The sequence below is a fragment of the Zootoca vivipara genome, chromosome 1, assembly GCF_963506605.1.
Source record: "Zootoca vivipara chromosome 1, rZooViv1.1, whole genome shotgun sequence".
Classification (NCBI taxonomy): domain Eukaryota; kingdom Metazoa; phylum Chordata; class Lepidosauria; order Squamata; family Lacertidae; genus Zootoca; species Zootoca vivipara.
The window spans coordinates 110,008,463-110,030,468 of NC_083276.1; the positions used below are offsets into that span (position 1 = coordinate 110,008,463).

General features: G+C 44.6%; 1 long non-coding RNA gene across 1 annotated transcript; it reads right to left on the minus strand.

Annotated features, from left to right (window-relative positions):
* Positions 1–2,006: 2,006 nt before the first annotated feature.
* Positions 2,007–22,006, minus strand: LOC118094650 (uncharacterized). The gene is made up of 4 exons (XR_004693775.2): positions 21,879–22,006; positions 15,844–15,913; positions 8,534–8,586; positions 2,007–2,078 (listed from the first exon to the last, which is right to left on the minus strand). It is a non-coding gene; the product is annotated as an uncharacterized LOC118094650 (long non-coding RNA).

Genomic DNA, 22,006 nt, shown 5'->3' on the forward strand with positions numbered 1-22,006 from the left:
ACACCGTTGATGGAATCTTTCGAGGAGTTGGAGATGGCGTTTATAAGTGGTCCATGTTTTGCAAGCATACAGTAAGGTTGGTAGTAAAATAGCCCTTTGTAAACAAGGATTTTGGTTTCCCAGCGCTGTCCCAGTCCTCAAACACTCTACACTTCAGTTGGGAGAAAGCTGCATTTGCAGAGCTCAAGCAATGCTGGATTTCGGCATCAGTGTTGGCCGTTGTAGGAAGATAACTGCCCAGGTAGGAGAAGTGATCAGCATTTTGAAAGGCCATGGCTCCTCCTCTTGCGCGCTCAGGAGTCTGCCTTTGATGCTGTGCCACGGTTGGCTTGGCAGTTCGGCCTCCTCTACCCCATCAATAGGTAAATGCAAAGGTACCCCATCAATAGGTAAAGGCAAAGGTAAATGACACCTGGATGGTTAAGTCCAGTCAAAGGTGACTATGGGATGGGACGCTCATCTCGCTTTCAGGCAGAGGGAGCTGGTGTTTGTCCACAGACAGCTTTCCGGGTTATGTGGCCAGCATGACTAAACTGCTTCTGGTGCAACAGAACACCATGACGGAAACCAGAGCGCACGGAAAAGCCGTTTACCTTCCTGCTACAGCGGTACCTATTTATCTACTTGCACTCAATATTGGGGCTATATTGAGGGGAATTCCCCTAGAGGTAGCATTCCTGCTCTGAGGTCCAAAGATATCTGGTTGCCATAAATTTGCCCAGAAGGGAATGCAGCCTTCAGGATGAAAAAGCTTCCACATTTCTGCTATATAAAGAGTTACCTGAGAGTACTTCTTAATAGACGTGCATAGGATTCCTTTGTCAGTTTCTTGCATGTAGGTTAATCGGCACAGTTTTACTTAGAAGTTTTACATGTTTACAGTTTTACATTTTACTTAGAACTCCCACAGACTGACTCCTGGCACATCCTGCATAAAGGAATGCACGCTACAGCAGAAAATGTTAAATGAGAGATTTCTTTTCTGCCGAGTCATAGGATCGAAACTTTAAAATCCACCGAAACAGCTTTAGCGGGAACAGATAGTGATGGTTTGAAATTACAGAAGGAACACATTTCAGGATAGTTCTGCTTCAGGGATTTTGTACAGACTTTTACTCAGTATTTGTTTGTTTGTTTCCAGACAGGTCAAGTAGAGCAATTAAATAAGCTATATTCAGATGCTGCACCAGACACTTGACACAAACACACACACACACACACACACACCATAAATCAAGGAAGTCAGCTGTATTGATTTGTAGCACCGCTGCCATTTCCCAACCGGCTTTAGCTGGCCTTTCCTCTGCCAACTAATTGTGCATTTAAACCTTCTGTGTGGGTAGACTCAATGTTTCTTTCAAGTAATTCTTGTTGTTACAGATGTAAGATCTGGCTGTGCCAAGTCAAGGTTATTTTTTCATGGAAGATGCCATATGAGTCACCATGAAGCTCTTTATCTTTCTTCTTGTTGTTGACTCTTCGTGACCCCATGGACCAGAGCATGCCAGGCACTCCTGTCTTCCACTGCCTCCCACAGTTTGGTCAGACTCATGTTCGTAGCTTCGAGAACACTGTCCAACCATCTCTGTCGTCCCCTTCTCCTAGTGCTCTCAATCTTTTCCAACATCAGGGTCTTTTCCAGGGAGTCTTCTCTTCTCATGGTGTGGCCAAAGTATTGGAGCCTTAGCTTCAAGATCTGTCCGTCCAGTGAGCACTCAGGGCTGATTTCCTTAAGAAACCAGCTACACCCCAGCTAATTTGCTTTGCAAATGACCCGGGGAGATTGCCTCCATGCATTCGGGTCTTCCGATTATTCACAGGAACCGCAAAGTTATTTATTTGCTTCCAGAAAAGAATGGAGAGTGGAAATCCCAAAATAACTGTGCTGCCAAGAGAAAATCTTTAGCACAGAGGTTAAACAAACTGTATGCACATGGGAAAATGGCGGACTCGCCTGTGGGTCCCACTTTCTGTTGCCAGTCCGCCATTTTGTCTTCTTTCTTGAGCATGAGCAGATGGTGCGCTGGCTTCCCTCTTAACTAAGACTATGATGAGTGGAATGCTGGCTGAAGTTGTTCCTGAGAAAAGGGAATTGAAAAGTGAAGATGAAGGTTGACTCTAGCATACCCTCCAAGTGTCCCGATTTTGCTAGAAGAGTCCCGGAATTACTAATGCCATCCCAGCTTCTGGTTGGATCCTGGAATCTCTGAATTCCCCACCAGAACTGCCACTGCCATTGCCAAGCTCGGGGGACGAGAATGAGACAGCGCTTGTCCCGAGTGACAATTGAAACTGACCATGGGGGCAAATAGAAGAAGATGGCTTCACCCCGGTGTATCACATACACAGCCCAACAAGCCAATGACAAAAATCCACCAACAGCATACAAAGCAATATGGCTAACCTGACCCAAAACACTCACCCACCCCACTCACACACGGTTTATTTCATTTCATTTTTCTGCTGCAGCTTGCTTTTGCATGCATTACTTTAAATCGTTTTAATCATACCTTTGGGACAGGTTAGTTTTATCATGCCTGAACTTCCCTATAGGTCCGGAGGGTGGGAGAGAGAATGGGAGTAGGAAGAGAACGTGCTGTGCTTAGACCTTAGATGGGTACAAATGGCTCGTCTGTACCACAGGTGAATTATGAGCTTGCACACACACACACACACACACACACACACACACACACACACACCCTGGTAACTTCCCCATCTCCAGTGGTGCAATGTGAGTTTGCTTTTGTGACCTATTTCCCCAAGTCCTGTGGGAGAAGATGGGTTCTCTTTTGGAATTAATGGAGGTTTTTTGTGAGCCTGTTGCTGAAAGTTGATTTGGAGGCTGGCCAGTTTTTTTTCTTCTCACTTTCTCCAGGAAGGGTGTTAGATTTAAGACTAGTGTGCATGGATAGACTGCAGGGGGGGGGGGAGAACTATGGTATTATAATTACATTTTTAATAAAGTAAAAACATAAAAGAGGTAGGGAGTGCTAATGTATACCTTGTTAGAGTTCAGGGGTTGACTGTATCATGAAAAACTTTAATAAAAAAAGAGAGACCCTAGCAGCAATACTGACGTAGAATAAAAAAGGTAAAGGACCCCTGACAGTTAAGTCCAGTTGCGAACAACTATGGGGTTGCAGCACTCATCTCGCTTTACAGGCTGAGGGAGCCGGCGTTTGACTGCAGACAGTTTTTCCAAGTCATGTGGCCAGCATGACTAAGCCGCTTCTGGCGAAACCAGAGCAGCGCACGGAAACGCCGTTTACCTTCCCTCTGGAGCGGTACCTATTTATCTACTTGCACTTTGGCGTGCTTTCGAACAGGAGCTGGGACCGAGCAACGGGAGCTCACCCCGTCGCGGGGATTCAAACCGTCGACCTTCCGATCAGCAAGCCCTAGGCTCAGTAGTTTAGATCACAGCACCACCCAATGTAGAATAGAATGTTCCTATTTTCACCTGAGGAATGTCGGAGGGTATTCTCTCATCTCAACCTAAGAATATGAGTTCCTCCTCTATTATGTTTTTATATGTGTTGAAAGCCTCCTAGAGTGCCTGGGACAACCCAGTCAGGTGGGCTAGGTATAAATAAAATACTACTACTACAAGTAATGATAATAATAGCGATAAAAGCAATACCGCTGCTGAACATGGTGGTACTATACAGCCATCATGATTAAGAGTCACTGATAGTTAGATTGGGCAAATTAATTGTGGATAGAGCTAAGCACATTCAACAACATCATCATCACAGCTTTTACCTGTTAATTATATACATTAATCATGCAGTGAAGAAATCCTTGCCTAGTTACAATTATTTATTTCTCTCTTCGTTGGTGCATGTGCATTTATTTGCCTTCTTTTTTTAGAAGCTATCATCTTCATGAAGACAGTGATTCAGCTTTTACTGAGGTGAACCTAGTCAACTGAATTTGTGTTCTATTGTCTTTTATGTTGTATCTGTTTTTATGATACTGTTATTTTCATGTTGTATTTCTTGCATACTGCTTAGAGGTTATTACAAATTAAGTGGTATAGAAATGCTTTTAAATAAATGCCTACCTACCAACCTACACACAAGAGCTTTATCGAAAAGAGGTAATACCATATATTTTTGCTGGCTGGACCAGCTTTGTAGTTGTACCTTGGGTTAATTCGTTCTGGAGGTCCGTTCTTAACCTGAAACTGTTCTTAACCTGAGGTACCACCACTTTAGCTAATGGGGCCTCCCGACGCCACCATGTGATTTCTGTTCTCCTCCTGAAGCAAAGTTCTTAACCCGATATACTATTTTTGGGTTAGCGGAGTCTGTAACCTGAAGCGTCTGTAACCCAAGGTACCACTGTAGTTATATGGAAGCATTCAAAATGAATTTAATTGTTGGATAGAAAAAAATTAGCTAATAATAGGTATACTGTATAGAGAAATGGAAATTGATCTCATATGCAATGGTTTCCATTTCTTTCTCACTCTGACCTGTTTCTTTCCTTTCTGGGATATACAGTAATAGTATTTGTGAAATCGCTACCTCTGTGTTTTGGTTCCTGAAATGGTCAACCTGACCTACAGACCTATGAACATGTGGAGGGATCTTTTACAGGTTGTCTCTAGGGGAACCACAAGGTTCTGAGAGATCTCTTTGCCCAAACCTGATGGAATTGCTTTGAACGAAAAGCAAGCAAGTTTTCTCCTGCTCTGGACAGTAGGACTCGAACCAATGACTTCAAGTTACAAGAAAAGAGATTCCAACTAAACATCAAGAACTTTCTGACAGTAAGAGCTTGTTCAACAGTGGAATGGTCTCCCTCAGGAGGTTGTGGATTCTCCTTCCTTGGAGGTTTTTAAAGCAGAGGTTGGATGGCCACCTGTCAGGGATGCTTTAGCTGAGATTCCTGCATTGCAGGGGGTTGGACTAGATGGCACTGGGGGTCCCTTCCAATTCGACAATTCTATGCAAATCCTTTTCATTCAATAAGCTTGCTGAAGACAGTTTGGTCTTCCTGATTTTTTGCCAAGCATTCATAATCAGCCCCGAGACACCCTTTTGAGACAAGCATTATTATTGATTACAACATGAGTATTATCAGTTTCTTCAGACTTCACTTATATCCTCCAGGCAAACCAGACAATTCAATTAGATGATGTAGATGAATGATCTATTTTGTAACCATGGCTTAATGAAATGCTCTGTCTGCAAGGACAAATTGTGAAACTTGCTACGTACAAAGTGATAACAACCTGAATACCTCTGTTCACTTGCATCATAAATAAAGGCGCCCCTTTTAATGAAATACCAGGCTTGGGAATGCATGTTGTAACTGCATTTCTTCATTATGTGTAACTTTGTTTACAGTTTTTAATATTGCATCCTGAGCTTTGCGGCCCATCAATCACCAGATTTCATATGCTACCTCATGTGCTGACCATTGTGCATGTAAACTCTTTGAAAAAAATCAGAAGGGATTTTGAAGTGATTATGACATGAGCAGATTCCTGTCTCACCCTCCCATCCTCACAGCAAGGAATGCATGGTATTACCCTGTTTCTCCGAAAATAAGACGTAGCCATAAAATAAGCCGTGGCAGGATTTTTAAGCATTCAAGGAATATAAGCCATACCCCGAAAATAAGACATAGTGATAGGCGCAGCAGCAATGCCGGCCGTGGCAGGAGGGGAAAAATAAGACATCCCCTGAAAATAAGCCATAGTGTGTGTTTTTTAGGAAAAATAAATATAAGACAGTGTCTTATTTTCGGAGAAACACGGTATCTGTTTGGTACTTGCAATTGATTCAGAACATACCAACTATTACGGTATGAGGGGTGCCCACATTTATGTACATAAGTAAGGGATAGGAAAGTTTTGGGCCACCACAGGCTTTCTAAAAATGGAGGGGTGGTGGTGGGGATCTGTGAATTCTGTAGTAGGTGTTGTAGGGGTTTTTTTTGGGGGGGGGACTCCCTAAACCCTAGAAATTAATAAATGATAGGATTTTGATTGTTTGGGATATGAAGGGAGAATACAAGCCGCAGAGGAATTCCAGGGCTAGCCCATGCAAAATGACCTGACCAAGTGAGGGCCATTAAGAAACAATACAAGGCCACTGAGGACCATTGGCAATGCAAGAGAATTGCCTTCCCCCTTGCCCCGAGGTGTGAAGAGAGATGGGTTTGGAAGCTTGCCAGGGTAGCTGTGTGTATGACATGGCAGGAAAAGGGAGTCTCATAGCAAGGGGTTCTGGAAAGAAGAAGCAGGAACTGCCCATCTTGGGCAGGCTGGCTGAAGGCTGGCTGCACTGTTGTGGGGTACAATCCCCTCTTTAAATTACCAGGCTGTAAGATCTGGACTCCATGCAGACTGAAAGTGTAAATAGGTGAATAAACCATACAAATCCTGTACCAACACTGGAGGAACACTCATGTCTTGTCCATGACGCCAACACATTTTAGATGTTTGCCAGCATGCTTTTTATACCTTGCATTCCAAAAGTTTAGTGGGACCATCAGCTGGTGTATCTTCAGTACACCATTAAGTGTACAATTTTATTCTGGTTATCCTATATTTGGATGTATTGGAATCAATCTTTAAATCGGCAGTCCCAAGAGCTTGTGCCTGTCTTTCCTTTCCTCCTTTAACTCCAGCTTCCTCTTCTGTCTGTTTAGATCAGCTTTCCCCAACCTGGTGTCCTCTAGATATTTTGGACTACAGAACCTGCCAGGATGGATCAAGCTGGCTGTGGCTAATGGGGGTTATAATCCAAAACATATTAAGGGCACCAGGTTGGGGGAAATATATTTACATAATAAATTGTTACTACCAATCTTATCATGCATACAACATCTCATGAAATTAAAGTTTTGGTTCTGATGAACCAAATGGACAACAATGGAAAGTATCAATTCCCCATCCCATCCAATGGGATGCCACAGGGGAGTCTTTATGTAGGAAAGAGAAATACTAAAGGATTGGTGTGTCGATTTTGGTCCTCCTTAGATTTGCTTCTGCTGCCAGAAGTTCAATCCCTGTCCCCACCCCCAGAAGCCTTCTTAGGATTGACATCCAATTAATCAGCATCCAGCCCTGAATACAAATATATATGGAAGAGGCAACCCCTCATTCCTGTTCTCTACTTGGTATTGGGGCAATTCCCATGGCCAGCTACTGTTGCAGAATCAGCTGCATAATAAACAACCATAAATTAACTACAGATCTTTCTTCATTGCCTTCGAAATATGGGAGGAGCAGGCATGGACCACCTGTTTGGAATGATGTAAATTAGACATGCTGGTTTCCCCATACTAATTTGCATAATTAGTATGTCATAGTAAAGGGACCCAGGTGGCGCTGTGGTTAAATCACTGAGCCTAGGGGTTGCTGATCAGAAGGTCGGCGGTTCAAATCCCTGTGACGGGGTGAGCTCCCGTTGCTTGGTCCCAGCTCCTGCCAACCTAGCAGTTCGAAAGCACGTCAAAATGCAAGTAGATAAATAGGAACCGCTACAGCGGGAAGGTAAACGGCGTTTCCATGTGCTGCTCTGGTTTGCCAGATGCGGCTTTGTCATGCTGGCCACATGACCTGGAAGCTGTACGCCGGCTCCCTCGGCGAATAATGCGAGATGAGCGCCGCAACCCCAGAGTCGGTCACGACTGGACCTAATGGTCAGGGGTCCCTTTACCTTTACTTGCATGTTATGCTAAGAGCAGTTGCCTGGATTTGAGTCTTGTGCAGACAAACTCTAAAGGCGAACTTGCCAAATGTCCAATGAGAAGGACAACCAACAGTATCTCTCTTGCGTAGAGTCTCTGCATAGAATGTCTCCAGTGGTGTTACTTGTTTGTTTTTAAGCAGGCAATGTGATTCTCTGCAGCAATTGCCTGATCTGGCCAGCGCTGTCACAGACGCAGTGGTGCAGCCACTCCTGTATGGTCGTTCGGCTTCTGCAGCTTCTACAGTCCCCAATTTCTTGACTGGTTGATCCTCGCAGAAGTACCTGCCAAGACTGCAGAATGGCAGTCTGGCTTCGGAGAAGATTGGACCTGGTTACTAAGTAGGCACTCTCGGATTCTGACGGCTGTGATGATCGCTATACAGTATACATTTCTCCAGCAGGAAAGGTCAGCTCAGTCCAAAGAAGGTTGGCTAATTTCCATGCAAAAGACAAAGAGGCTGCGGAAAATGTTGTCCTCCAGACACGAGGTAGAATACAAGTCAGGGAATGTAGAGATTTTAACCAGTCGGACAGATGTCTGATCTGTACAGTCTAACCAGAATGGAGTAGTTGCCATGGGATCTTAACATGTATATTTTTCGAGTTGGCAGTTTAACACCTTCATTATTAACTGAAACCAAGTGGAATTCTGATGAGAAGGCAGGTGTTATCTACAGTTCAACCACCTTGATTATGTTATATATTTATTTTCTAGCCCTGCCTATAGGCAGTCAGACATTACTCAGCTGCCACTCAAAAAAATTTTTTTATTGAAAAAGACCACTCAGTTAATATTTGAGTTTAATTAATTTCATTCTTACCTGTTCAGCAACAGCCATGGTTCTCCCAACCTCTGCACAGCCTTCTACACTTTCTGAAAACAAGGAGATGGGAGAAATGGGGAAATCAATGGGAATCAATATTATGAGACAATCCTGCAGCAACTGAAAGCTGTTACCACATCGACACAGGTTGCACTCAACACACGTGCAAACGTGTTATCCCAGAGATGTGGTATTTCAAGCTCTCGGGTGCAGAGAAAGTTGAACCATTTTTTTATTACTTGGATGGAGGCATGTGGATTAGCAAGAACCATTAAGTCCCAGTTAGGGTTCAAAAATAAATTTGTTTGGGATTACAGACACCAAAATGCCACAAGAGCGGACAATGGTTGCACAGGTTGAACCCTCTCAGTATTCAGGTTACCATAAAGTTCTATTGCAATCCATAGTCAATGATAAGTATGCAAAAGAAAGTCTTTATTTCACATCCTGAAACACAGAATGTCTGGGGCAGAAATTCAAAGTCAGTGTTTCACTTTTTACCTCGGGACTCTTCTCGTTTCGTTCATCATCAGCTCTCGACAGAGCCAAGCTCATGAATAAACCCGTCTCATTATTCAAATTGATGACTACATATCAGACATCTTGAGCTGTTTCTGCTTTAATAAATGAAGGCAGGGGGTTTCAGACGCAGCTTTGTGTTGCGGTAGAATGGACGCACAGTACTTTTTCAGGTGTGCCCGAACACAGGAAAATAGGGAATGAGCAGTAAAAGTAGACTTTGCTGTAACTTGTATGAGTGACTGAGCTCTTGGCATTGAATTCTAGTTAAGGGCCACTAACCAAACCAGTATAAATTAATTTTGCTTGATTATTTGAATCGTAAAGTCCATGTGCATAGTGAACCGCAAGGATACCGTGCAACCCTGTGCTTCTGGCCTACAGGGTTAAACCTGAGAGACCCACTTCAAGTCCCCAGTTGGCAATGACAGTAGCATGGGAAGCACGAAATTGTTAGGGGCACAAAATTTCAACACCCAGTGCTGCCTCAATACAGCTGCACACTTCAGTTGCTGGGCTCCGCTGAAAACAACTTCTCCATGAGAACCAGGGAGTGACCTCTCCAGATAAGGGAACAACTCTTCTTTTCTTATCTTTGTGGCTGTGGTCTTCCGGGCGGGCGCCATTAGGCAGTTGACTGCGCATATGTACTCTGTGCGTTTCCCTCCCTCCCACTCCCCACCTGTGTGGCCTCTGGAGCTGGCAACCCACAGTATGCCACGAGCAACCAAGTTCACTGGACTACAATGGGTTGAGTGCAGTCTTCTCAGCCTGGCCACATTTCACAGGACAGTTAGGAAGATATTAAGGAGAGGGCATGTAAGCCTATCTGAGCTCCTTTAAGGAATGGCGGACAGGCGAATGGTAACCTTGCTCCTGCTTCTTAATTTCTCGTAGGCATTTGTTTCCATTAACCATGGTATCCCCCCTGGACTAGCTCTGGGAACTGGGCTCCCTGTACTACAGTGGCTCCAATCCTACCTTAAGGAGAGTGCCTTTTAGCCCAGCGGCTAGGTTATGGGGTGCCACAGGGAACTGTCTTATCTCTGGTGCTATCTAATATTGACATGAAGCCATTGGGAGTGGTCATTAGGAGTTTCCATCCATACGCTGAGGACACTTGGCTCTATTTCTCCATAACATCTGTATCAGGAGAGAATGTGCAGTCCCTGGACTGTTGCCTAGATGTGGTGGTAAAATGGACGAGGAAGAAAAAGCTGCACTTGAATCCTAGCAAGACGGAGTCACTGGGAGTGAGCCGTCGCTGTATTTGCGAAATTGGTCGGTTGCCTGCTCTGGATGGAGTTGCACTTCTCCTGAAGGAGCAGGTTCACAGTTTGAGGGTGCTTCCAGATCCAGCTTTGTCACCGGAAGCTCTGGTGGTGTCCGTGGCTAGAAAAAGGGACCCTGATCTTGACCACTGTGAGTGGGGCATGTGGTCGAGTGGGCGCACGTAGGGAAAGGCAATCTCCTAGGTAAACTGGTCCCCAGTTGTAAAACGCTTTATATGCTAATAATAACACCTTGAACTTCGCCTGACAACAAATCAGCAAACCAGTGCAGATCTCTGAGCACAGGTGTTTATATGCTGACAAGCCCTCACACCAGGCAGCATTCTGCATTGGCTGCAGCTTCTGGATCAAGCGTGAGGGAAGCCCCACACAGAGTTCATTGCAGTAATCCAGTCTTGAAGCAACCAATGCATGAACTACTGCAGCAAGCCTTTCCCGGTCCAGCAATGTTTGTAAAAGGCATTTCTCCTATTCACTTTTTACGAGCAATTTATGAAACTCGGAGCTTTCCAAACTGTGTGTCACGACACGTTAGTGTGTCGGCAGCAGTGTAGGTGTGTCACACGAATGCTGCCCGAGCTCCTCCCGGGGCTGAAAAAGGGGTTAGTTTAACCTCCAGATTGCTAGTAAAACTGAATTACTGTGTCATGAAATGATGCATGTCTAAAACATGTGTCACCGGCATGAAAAGTTTGGAAAGCTCTGACGTTAATAATAATAATTTTAATAATAATAATTATAATCTTAGTATTTATACCCCTTGGTTGCCCTAGCCACTCTTATCACCAGAATATTTGGCCCCTAGTCACAGCTTGCAAAGAGAGACTCAGAACCATAAGGGTAAAGTTGCCATCCCACTTAAGTGTGCCAAGGCCACAACTCCAATTGGAAAACCTGGGTAATGCCGTGATCTGGGTAAGCCCAAACTGGCTGGATTGCATGCATGTGTTTACTCTTTGCAATAAGGTACACATGAAATGCAAATAACTTAATTCAAGCGGAACAGAGCTAAATGTACTATTACTCTTTTTGAGAGCTAGCATACAGATTCAAACGTCATGTTTGTTCAAGGAATCGCTGCAGTTACAAGATTGCTCAGGCCTTTCCTCCCTGGATTAGCTAAACTCATGGAGGAGGAAATGGGACCTCTGAGCCACTGGCCCTGCTCCAGAAGGTCAAGATGACACGCGAAAAGAGGTGATAGTGTGTAGGTGTCACCCTAATCCTTTGCAGGCGTCATCTGTCTGTCTGTGCGGAAGCTGCAGGGAAGACGAGTGGGAATGGCAGTGGGTGCAGCCCTCGCTAGAACTCGGTTCCGGCACCTTTCCGGTAGGCGCCATTGCCGTTCTGAGAGAACAAGAGGGGTGTTTGTGGTGGGTTCCGGCACCTCTTTTACTAGAAAAACAACACTGCTCCTGTCCCACTTCTGTGTTAGCTTACAGATAGATGCAGCTCCTAAATGGGTCAGAAGTTTCTTTGCCATCAGAAAATATGTGGCTTAATTTATTCTTGCAGTGCACCTTTTTCACCTTGGGGAAACGGTCTCCACTTTGTAAGCAATGGATGAGTTGATGTTTCTAAGAGATCTCTTTAAAAATGCATGGCTTAAACAGTCCCTGCTTAATGTTATGCCTCTGTGCAGTGCCTCTTTGATTATTAATATCTGTCTATTCCATAGCAGGCAATTATTTCTGGAAGCAGCGGGTAGACAAACATCTGCTATGTGTAGAAAATGAAAAGTCTATGACACAGCCATACCCAGGCCATTCTGCACCAAAGGGTTGGTTGAAAAGATAGTTTATATGCTGTAGCTTTATAGCAGAGAACCTGTGGCACCCTCCAGATGTGGTTAGACTACAATTCCCATCATCCTTGACCATTGGCCATCGTAGCTGGGGCTGATGAGAGCTGGAATTGGAATCCAACAATGTGAGGAAGGCCGCAAGTTTCCCCCCTGCTGCCTTATAGGATCGTATGTATTTGCTTCTGCTTTAAATGGCTTCAACAGAGCTTTCATGTCTCTATGCTAAGCATACTTTATTCCAGGAGCAAAGTACCAAGTGCAGATTATGTGCTCATCTTTCCCACTCCCTGGGACAGATCTTTCGTGTTTTGGCATGTTTCTGTGATGGAAGTAAAATTCACTTGGCGCTGACGATTCAGTGCCGTTACCTGTCAATCCATGTTACTGGAATTCATGGAGCCGGTTCCTGCTCACGTCGTGTTAATAGGAACCATCGGCTCCACTGAATTCGACAGGAAGTAAGGTTCAGACCCGTAACAGCACCATATGGAACTCTAGAAATGATAACTGGCCGACCACAGTGGCCTCCTGTGGCAGGATACTGAATTTGCTTGGAGTATGCTACTTCTAACATAAGCTAGTAAAGTGCCCAGGCTTTTAAGTTATGGGAGCTACACAATTTATATACCGGTAGCAAATGTGGAAAGGTGTTGATGATACACATTTTTTTATACATGCCTCTTTAAACCCTATGTGCACACATCTGGGAGCCCTGATTGCGCCAGGGACTTCAGACTTGTGTGTACAGATGCTTTTATGATGCATGAATATGTATATGCGTCAGCTGCACCTCAAGGCAGCAGGTTAGCCTAGGCCAGGCATAGGCAACCTTGGCTCTCCAGATGTTTTGGAACTACAACTCCCATGATCCCCGACCACCGACCCTGTTGGCTAGGTACCATGGGAGTTGTAATTCCAAAACATCTGGAGAGCCAAGGTTGCCTATGCCTGGCCTAGGAGGCGCATGTCAGGCTGCAAGGCTTCAGGGGCTGACCTGTGGCACCCTGTGCAGTGCCTCACTTGCATACAATCCTGGCCCCAAAGGCAAACTAACCACATGCTCAAACGCTTATACTGACCCTGGTTGGCATTTTCAGAAATTTACTGGCCGTAGTCCCTGACAAATGCAAGTTGCCTGGAGTACTCCCTGCCACTTGGCAGCCCCTAAGATTTATTAGTAATCAGGGATCTGCCCATACTTTCTCATCAGCAACATCCTCCCACTCAGTCCAGTCTAAATCTGATAACGATTAGATGTCTCCCAGATGTCCCAATTCCAGTTATCAGGACTCCAGTCACGGGACCTAATAAGATTTATATGAGGGTCAGGCATGCAACCAGTGGCGTACATTTAAATTTTTCATAGGGGAACAGTTAGGGCCAGAGGCTCCAGCTGTGAGGGCAATATTGGGGGGGGGCATGACATGCACATGACGTCCTGACGTTGCGCACGTGAGCATCGCACCTTCCTTCCTAAGCTGGGCAGAAGCTTCCCAGCCTTTGAGAAGAAGGTGCCAGGCCTCTGACAGGATGTTGAAGCCCTCTTGCCTCCTTCCCAAATTTACTGGGAACATTTAGGGGACTAGACTTGTCCCCCTAGCCAACTGACCGCACACCACTGAATGCAACCCCTTTTAACCTGTCTGCAATGTTCTAACACAGCAAACGGGGTAACCGCCCTTTCACCTGCTAAATCCTCTCTCGCTCTACACGCCTGCTGTTCTTTTAAAGCACTTATTTCATCAGTTTGCCGGCATACTTTCTTCTGAGGAGCTCCTGGCTGTTTCCCCGTACCACAGAGTGCCGTGAGCAGGACCTATCCCAGCCCTATCATTGCTTTCTGCCAGCCTCCCAGTATTTGCATGTATTAGGGCCCCTCAAACTCGGCCAAATCTCATGACACTGGCAGAATCAGCCGGTTCGCTATTTGAGCCAATGGTGCCCAAACACCTGTGCTGAGCCAACCAAGGAGAGATGCAGCTCAGTGTCTTGTTGAGTAGACTTCTTCCCCTACCAGGGCAAATAATAATAATAATAATAATAATAATAATAATAATAATAATAATAATAAATGATTGTACCCTGCTCATCTGACTGGGTTGCCTCAGCCACTCTGGGCAGCTTCCAACAAATATAAAAGCATAATAAAACATCAAACCTTAGAAACTTCCCTATACAGGGCTGCCTTCAGATGTCTTCTAAAAATTGTATAGTCGTTTATCTGTTTGACATCTGATGGAAAGGTGTTCTACAGGATGGGTGCCAATACCGAGAAGGCCCTCTGCCTGGTTCCCTGTAATTTCACTTCTCACAGTGAGGGAGCTGCCATAAGGTCCTTGGAGGTGGACCTCAGTATCCGGTCTGAACAGTAAGGGTGGAGACACTCCTTCAAGTATACAGGGCCGAGGCCGGTTAGGACTTTAAGGGTCAGCACCAACACTTTGAATTGTGCTCGGAAACATAATGGGAGCTAATGTAGATCCTTTAGGATCAGTGTTATATGGTCCTGGCGGCTGTTACCAGTCTAGCTGACACGTTCTGGATTGGCTGTAGTTTCCAAGTCACCTTCCATATAGAGTGCATTGCAGTAGTCCAAGCAGCAGTTAACCAGCACAAGTACAGTTCTTTTGGACTCAATGGCAATAACAGCATGGGTGGAGGGAAGTTCAGCGCTCTTATTAAGTAATAGTGGAGGCAAAGCTGTGAAATAGTCTTTAAGCAAAATAGCACAGCATGAACACGTTAAACTACTTCACCATTCTGTAATTGGGAGCTCCAGCAAACGATAACAAAGGGACTGCAGCTGGCTAGTACGTAGAACTCTCTTGCTCAGGGGCCACCTCAAAACTCAGGGGTCAGACGCCATCTGAGAAATGTTGACAGGGATCAACAGGTCGATCCCCAGGTGATAGTGGTAGATCACGGGCTCATTTTCCTCCGCAGGGGAAAAAGAGCATCCGGTCCCACCCCCTCGCTGTTTCCTTCATTCGTGCACGATTGCCAAAACGGAAGACATAGTTATTGCTGCCATGTTTAGTACCTGGGCAGTGTTGTATGGCACTCCCCCCAAAAGCAGCAGAACTATGGGTTCCCCCCCACAAAGAGGCAGCACTATGCCCCCCCCCCAAGCTCAACAACTTTGGGTTTCCCTCCCTAAGAAAAGCTCAACAACTTTGGCTTGCTCTCCCCCCAAAAAATAGCTCAACAACTATGGCTTGCCAGATAGGTAGATCACTGCTATATATTTTTTCCTGGGAGTAGATCGCAGACTCTTGGGACTTGGACGTCCCCGCTCTAGACCTTTGGTGGCTACATGCTGGCTGAGCTAAGATCTCAGTTCCTCCCACCTGGTAAGCTAAGCCCATATCAGAGGCCAACATCCAAAATCAAACCAAACCCTAAATCCTTGCCAGTCTCAAAGGTGCCAATAACCAGTGAGGGGGAAAGTGTACAGATCAATACCTATCTTAAAATACAGTAGGTTTCCCCTACATGGTTTCCCCTACATGGGGATAAAAATATCTGAGTTGGGGACAGGGTACACAAAAATACAGGGGAAAGATTTTGATAAATCACAACTACAGAATAATTCCAGACTGAATAATGCTCAGTTAGCCCAGCAGTGGGCAGACTTCTCAAGCACAAATATTTTTCCCACAAAAAGATTTTCATAAAAGTGGTTCAACATTTACCTGCCATTGCCATGTACATCTGCTGGAAAAGGAGGTCCTGGGACTGGAATCTCCCGTTTCACAGGAGGCTCTGTAAGGATCAGATACGTTTTTTAAAAAAAGTTTCAAAGGGAAGGTAGTTCTCTCCCCCCCCCCCCTTTCAGTTGTATACAGTCTTACTTTGGTTTAAGTATGCCTCGGTTTGAGTATTTTCAGTTTAAGTACTCTGCCCACCCATCTGGAACGGATTAATCGACTTTCCATTACTTTCAATGGGAAAGTTCACTTCAGGTTAAGTACGGACTTCCAGAACCAATTACAGTGGTACCTCTACTTACGAATTTAATGCGTTCCGAACACATTTGTAAGTAGAAAAAATTTGTAAGTCGAATCCCATAGGAATGCATTGGGAGAAAAAATTCGTAAGTCGAAGCAACCCTATCTAAAAAAAAAATCCTATCTAAACTGCATCCAAGATGGTGGACGGAGCTCCATTCCTAAGTAGAGTTATTAGTAAGTAGAGGTACCACTGTACACCTATACCTCGGGTTAAGTACACTTCAGGTTGAGTACTCCGCGGACCTGTCTGGAACAGATTAATCCACTTTCCATTACTTTCAATGGAAAAGTTCGCTTCAGGTTAAGTACGCTTCAGGTTAAGTACAGACTTCCGGAACCAATTGTGTTTGTAAACCGAGGTACCACTGTATTTGTGCTCTGAGAGCTGAGAGAGTAAGACGCACATGATATAATTTTACTTGAGGAGATGGGCAGTAACAGAGGCAAGAAAACATTACTGAGTGGAAATAAATGTATTGTTTCAAAATCGTTATATATATTGGCAGGATTTCTCAGTGAAAGCGGTGGGTGATATTACATCCTCAGTACGCAAAATAGGAGGGAAGTAGCAGTTTTATTTGAGAGCCCCCTCATCAACCCCTCCAATTTTGGTAAAGCAAGTTTCTTCTTGTAGCCTTCTAAAACTAGTAACTACCTTTGGGGTCATCATAAAAAGTTAGGGGCTAGCCCCCTCCCTCTCTTTCAGACCATCCCAGTGTCCCTTTTTGCCAGGGACAGTCCCGAATTTACAGAAGCCACCCCAGTTTCTAATTTGATCCTGGAATGTCCTGCTTTTCCTTAGGATGTCCCTATTTTCATTGGAGAAATGTTGGAGTGTATGGAGTTATGCAATCCCTGAGCCAAGGAGATAAGTAACTATACTACCTTTAGAAGACACCTGAAGACAGCCCTGTTTAGGGATTTTTTTTTAATAAAAAAAGTTTTATTATGCTTTTATATATGTTGGAAGCCGCCCAGAGTGGCTGGTGCAGCCCTGTCAGATGGGCACGGTATAAATAATAAAATGGTGGTTGTTATGGAAATAGAATGTACCTATTTTCATCAAAGAAAAGTTGGAACATATGCTCTTTGCTTTGAGGCCTGAGACTCCCTACCAAATATCTCCCCCAAATTTTGCAGCTATCTCTAGTTTTTGCTTTTTCAACCTGGGTTTTTTGTATTTGTTCATGATTGTGAGTTTATTAATGCTTTATTGGTAAGTTTTCCTATTTCATTGTCAGGAGTGAAGTTATGGTTGTCCAATGTTCTGAAAATTTGAATTTTGAAAAGCCTTTCAAAAGTTGCAGAATTTACCAGATGACTTCTCTATGTGAACATGTTTACATTAACTGTTTGAAAACTGGCTGAATTTTCATAGGTCACTTCATTTTTGTTCATATAACAAACAAAACACCCAACATTACTCCCTTCCAACAACACCCCCATTCAATCACAACCCATCACTGCTTCCTCAAACAAACAAATAAACAAACAAACTGAAAAATAATTCAAGCTCAAAACCATGGAGGGACCTGGTTTGAACAGAGATATCGGGTTCTTATCTCATTATACATGATAAGCGATCTTCAGCCATCTCAACCCTTGCTTTTTCATGCAAAACCATTTGCAGTCGTTTGCGGTCATCAACAGCTATCAGTCAGTCAATCACCCATTTCCACCACCCTTCTGAGTGATCCCCCCTCCCCTCCCCATCCCCACCCCTTCTCTACATAAGTGCCTGGAAACTTCCATTTCACTGTATCTGAAGAAGTGTGCATGCACACGAAAGCTCATACCAAAATAAAAACTTAGTTGGTCTTTAAGGTGCTACTGAAGGAATTTTTTTATTGAAAAATAATTGGCCCCGTCTCCAGCAACCCATATTTCCATATCAGTTTGTCATTTTAAAAGTTGTTTTAAAGTCATCAGCATTTTATCGCAAATGCCTCCTAATACGCACATTTTTCTATGGTTTTGCCTCATATGATTTATCGCAAATCATCTTTCCCTAATGCATTTCTGTGTGCTTTTTTCACTCGTGTATCTGCTTCCACGCAAACTTCACCATTGTTGTCGTTGTTATTGTTTAGTCGTTTAGTTGTGTCCGACTCTTCGTGACCCCATGGGACCAGAGCACGCCAGGCACTCCTGTCTTCCACTGCCTCCCGCAGTTCCGTCAGACTCATGTTCGTAGCTTCGAGAACACTGTCCAACCATCTCGTCCTCTGTCGTCCCCTTCTCCTTGTGCCCTCAATCTTTCCCAACATCAGGGTCTTTTCCATGGACTCTTCTCTTCTCATGAGGTGGCCAAAGTACTGGAGCCTCAGCTTCAGGAGATCTGTCCTTCCAGTGAGCACTCAGGGCTGATTTCCTTAACAATGGATAGGGTGGATCTTCTTGCAGTCCATGGGACTCTCAAGAGTCTCCTTCAGCACCATAATTCAAAAGCATCAATTCTTTGGCCTTCTTTATGGTCCAGCTCTCACTTCCATACATCACTACTGGGAAAACCATAGCTTTAACTATATGGACCTTTGTTGGCAAAGTGATGTCTCTGCTTTTTAAGATGCTGTCTAGGTTTGTCATTGCTTTTCTCCCGAGAAGCAGGCGTCTTTTACTTTCGTGACTGCTGTCACCATCTGCAGTGATCATGGAACCCCAAAAAGTAAAATCTCTCACTGCCTCCATTTCTTCCCCTTCTATATGCCAGGAGGTGACGGGACCAATGGCCATGATCTTGGTTTTATTTAATGTTGTGCTTCAGACCATATTTTGCGCTCTCCTCTTTCACCCTCATTAAAAGGTTCTTTAACTCCTCCTCACTTTCTGCCGCCAACAAGGTTGTGTCATCAGCATATCTGAGGTTGTTGATATTTCTTCCGGCAATCTTAATTCCGGCTTGGGATTCATCCAGTCCAGCCTTTCGCATGATGCATTTTTGTACACACTGCATGGCTAAAGAGCTGCATTGCAGAATTCTTATAGTGAGCAAAATTCGAAAGATGACTACGCTTCGATTTGCATGCTGTTTCAGAAATGAGAATTAGGTAGGCTTACATTTAAATGCAAACTGAGTTGAATATCTCAAGTCTGGACTCAGTGGAGTAGTCGAGTGACCACCTGGGAACTGGCCCCTGTAAGGGAACCAAGGAACCTCGCAGATTTATTTGTTTTGTTTTATTTTGTAAAACAGCTGTTCAGCATTATAAAAATGTCTACAAATTACAGTTTAGCCTTCATCTGTATTCAGAATTTCTTTTCCCCCTTTGAACTCAGACAAAAGCCAGGATTGAAGGAAAGCGATGCAAGCAGCCAGGGCAGTAAAACAAAAAAGTTCCCACACGGCAGCAATTAACAGGATGCTGTTTAATATCTGTATCCATGGGCAACTGCAAAGATGGGGACTGCCAAGCTCAAAGACATTGGTCATGATCTCTGAGGCAAGCAACAGTGAAATTATTGCTATTATTTTCGTTTCACAATGCATAATATTCCAACAAAATTGATTCGTTGGCAGGATGACTCACATTTGTCATGCATTTTAAAATGGAATAACCTTTTTTTCATATTCAAACGAGTCCCCTGTTGTCAGAGGTTCAAAGATAGTCACTTTGGAAGCACAAAGCAACACAGTCAAGTCTGAGCAATTGCCCCCCTTACGTTAAGGATTTCGACCTTGCTGTCACAAATTTACATTCAGTTTGTGCCTCAGGTAATGCAAAACAATGGACACTCATTGTAGGCAGCATGCCAGTCCGTTATTATAAAAAAGGGCAATGATTTTAGCAGTTTGGGATCCATGCCAAACCAGTCTTATTTCATTCCAGCACATGCTAAAACAACAAGCCCCGTTTGTGATTTTGACAGATTTTTTGACAGATTTTGTTGCAAGGGTTGAAAACCCTTGTGTGCAGGGTGGGTTGTTTTTTTTTATTTTAAAAAAAGAGCTCTCTCCTTACTTGTCATTTTGAAGGACAACAGAACTCTCAGATGTTATACTTAGCTCCTGGTAGCACATCTAAAGCAGGGTTCATCATTTAGCAGCAGCGCACATACATTGCAACTACAGAATAGGTCCAGGCAGGGAAAGATTAGTGCCGCATACCACTTAAAAACATCGACCAAATCTCTGAAGAGGACTTACTCTGTTTCTGGTCATTGGCAACAGGTCATGTGCAAACATAACCTGGTCTCCGGAAGGGGCTACATAGTGCTCTTTGTATCATAATATGCATTCACCCGCACCACGACACCCAGATAAGCATTGCTATGCAGATGCAGAAGGCTGCTTCTGTGCACTGAACAGTAGGCACCATAACTGGAATACATGCTTTGCATGTAGTAGTTCCAAGATTCAATTTCTGGCAGCAATGAGCAGTCGAAATTGGGCAGGAGGGGGCATCCCTCGTACTGTGCTGCTTTCAAGCATCTACTGTAGTTGGCCACTGTGAGAACAGGATGCTGTCCTTTTCTTAGGTTCTTAAGGTAGAAAACAAAAATTTGTTGCATGACTGTGTCACACATCATGATTAGGAAATGCATGGAAAACTTTGCCACTGGGTATGGGCTGGGCCTACTTCCCACTCAACATGGAATTGAGAAGAACAAGAGAAGGAGAGACAATAACAAGCATTAGGCAGCAGCTGGAGTGCATAACTACAAATGCACCAGAAGAGCTTGCCCACCCATGATGATGTAGGACGAAGTGTCCCCCTCAGAAGGAGGAAATGCAAAGGAAGTGTTAATGGCTGCCTACTGCACAGCTTCTGCTCCTGAGAGGGACGTGTTCACGTGGGAAGTGTTGCCGCTCATCTTCCCGTCCGTGAGCAGAGAATCCGAGTGAGCTGCAACAATTTGATGCGCACCCTGGCTTCCGGCAAGTTTAGCAAGAGCTGGGGCACTCTTGCATGCTGGTTGTCACTTGGCCCCCGCCTTCCCATCGGGAGTGGGGGAGAAACTGATTGGGAACACTTGGCTATCGAGTTTGGCAAGAACCAGGGTGCAGTGGCGGTGGAAATGGGGCGCGGGGGTGGGGCAGGAGGCAACTCCTGTTTCATCTCAGGTGATTAAATGGGGCGTGCCGCCCCTGTGCACCAGTAGCTTTCAGGGGAAAGAGTGAGAAAAAAGAGGTGATGTTGCCATCTAAATATTCTCCCATGCTCGTGCTTCAGGTTCTCCCCCATGTTCTCCCAGCCTATCTCTTGTGGCAGTGGCGGATCCCTATAGTTCATAAACAAGTGGCTTTTGAGAACAGAATGGTGCCCTGAGGTGTGCACTGTTAAAGTCTTTGTGTATACTGAAATGGAATAAAAGTCACCAAGTTGTTATTTTCCTTTGGGAGAGTTGCGAAAACCCAACTTGGATGGGCATTTCTTATACTGTATTGAGAAGGAAAATATGGCGGTCCATGGGATTTTGTGGAATTTGATCATGTCAAAAAGTGTGCATTCTTGGGGAAATCTGGAGTTCTGAAGAAGCAATGCAGGGTGGGAGAAGGAGAAAAGTAGAAATTATTACCCCTGGAGTGGGACCACGGTGTAGTCTAACTCATACACTCCTACTAGGGAGACTCTTTAGGGAGGACGGTGTTTCAAACCACTTCCGTGTCCCCTTCCTCAGGGCTCCCAGTGGTGGCCTAGGAGGGACCTTCTTTCTTTCTGGATCAGAATATTTATATACCGCTATTCATAAAATATATCACAGCCTGCCTAACCTACCTTGTGGGGTTGTTGAGAGGGTAAAATGGGGAGGACAGAATCCTTGAGCTCCTCGGCTGGAAAGCTTGTGCACATAAACGTAGTAAGGGGAAGATCCGTCTTCTGTTCCATGGGTGTGCTTGTTTCTT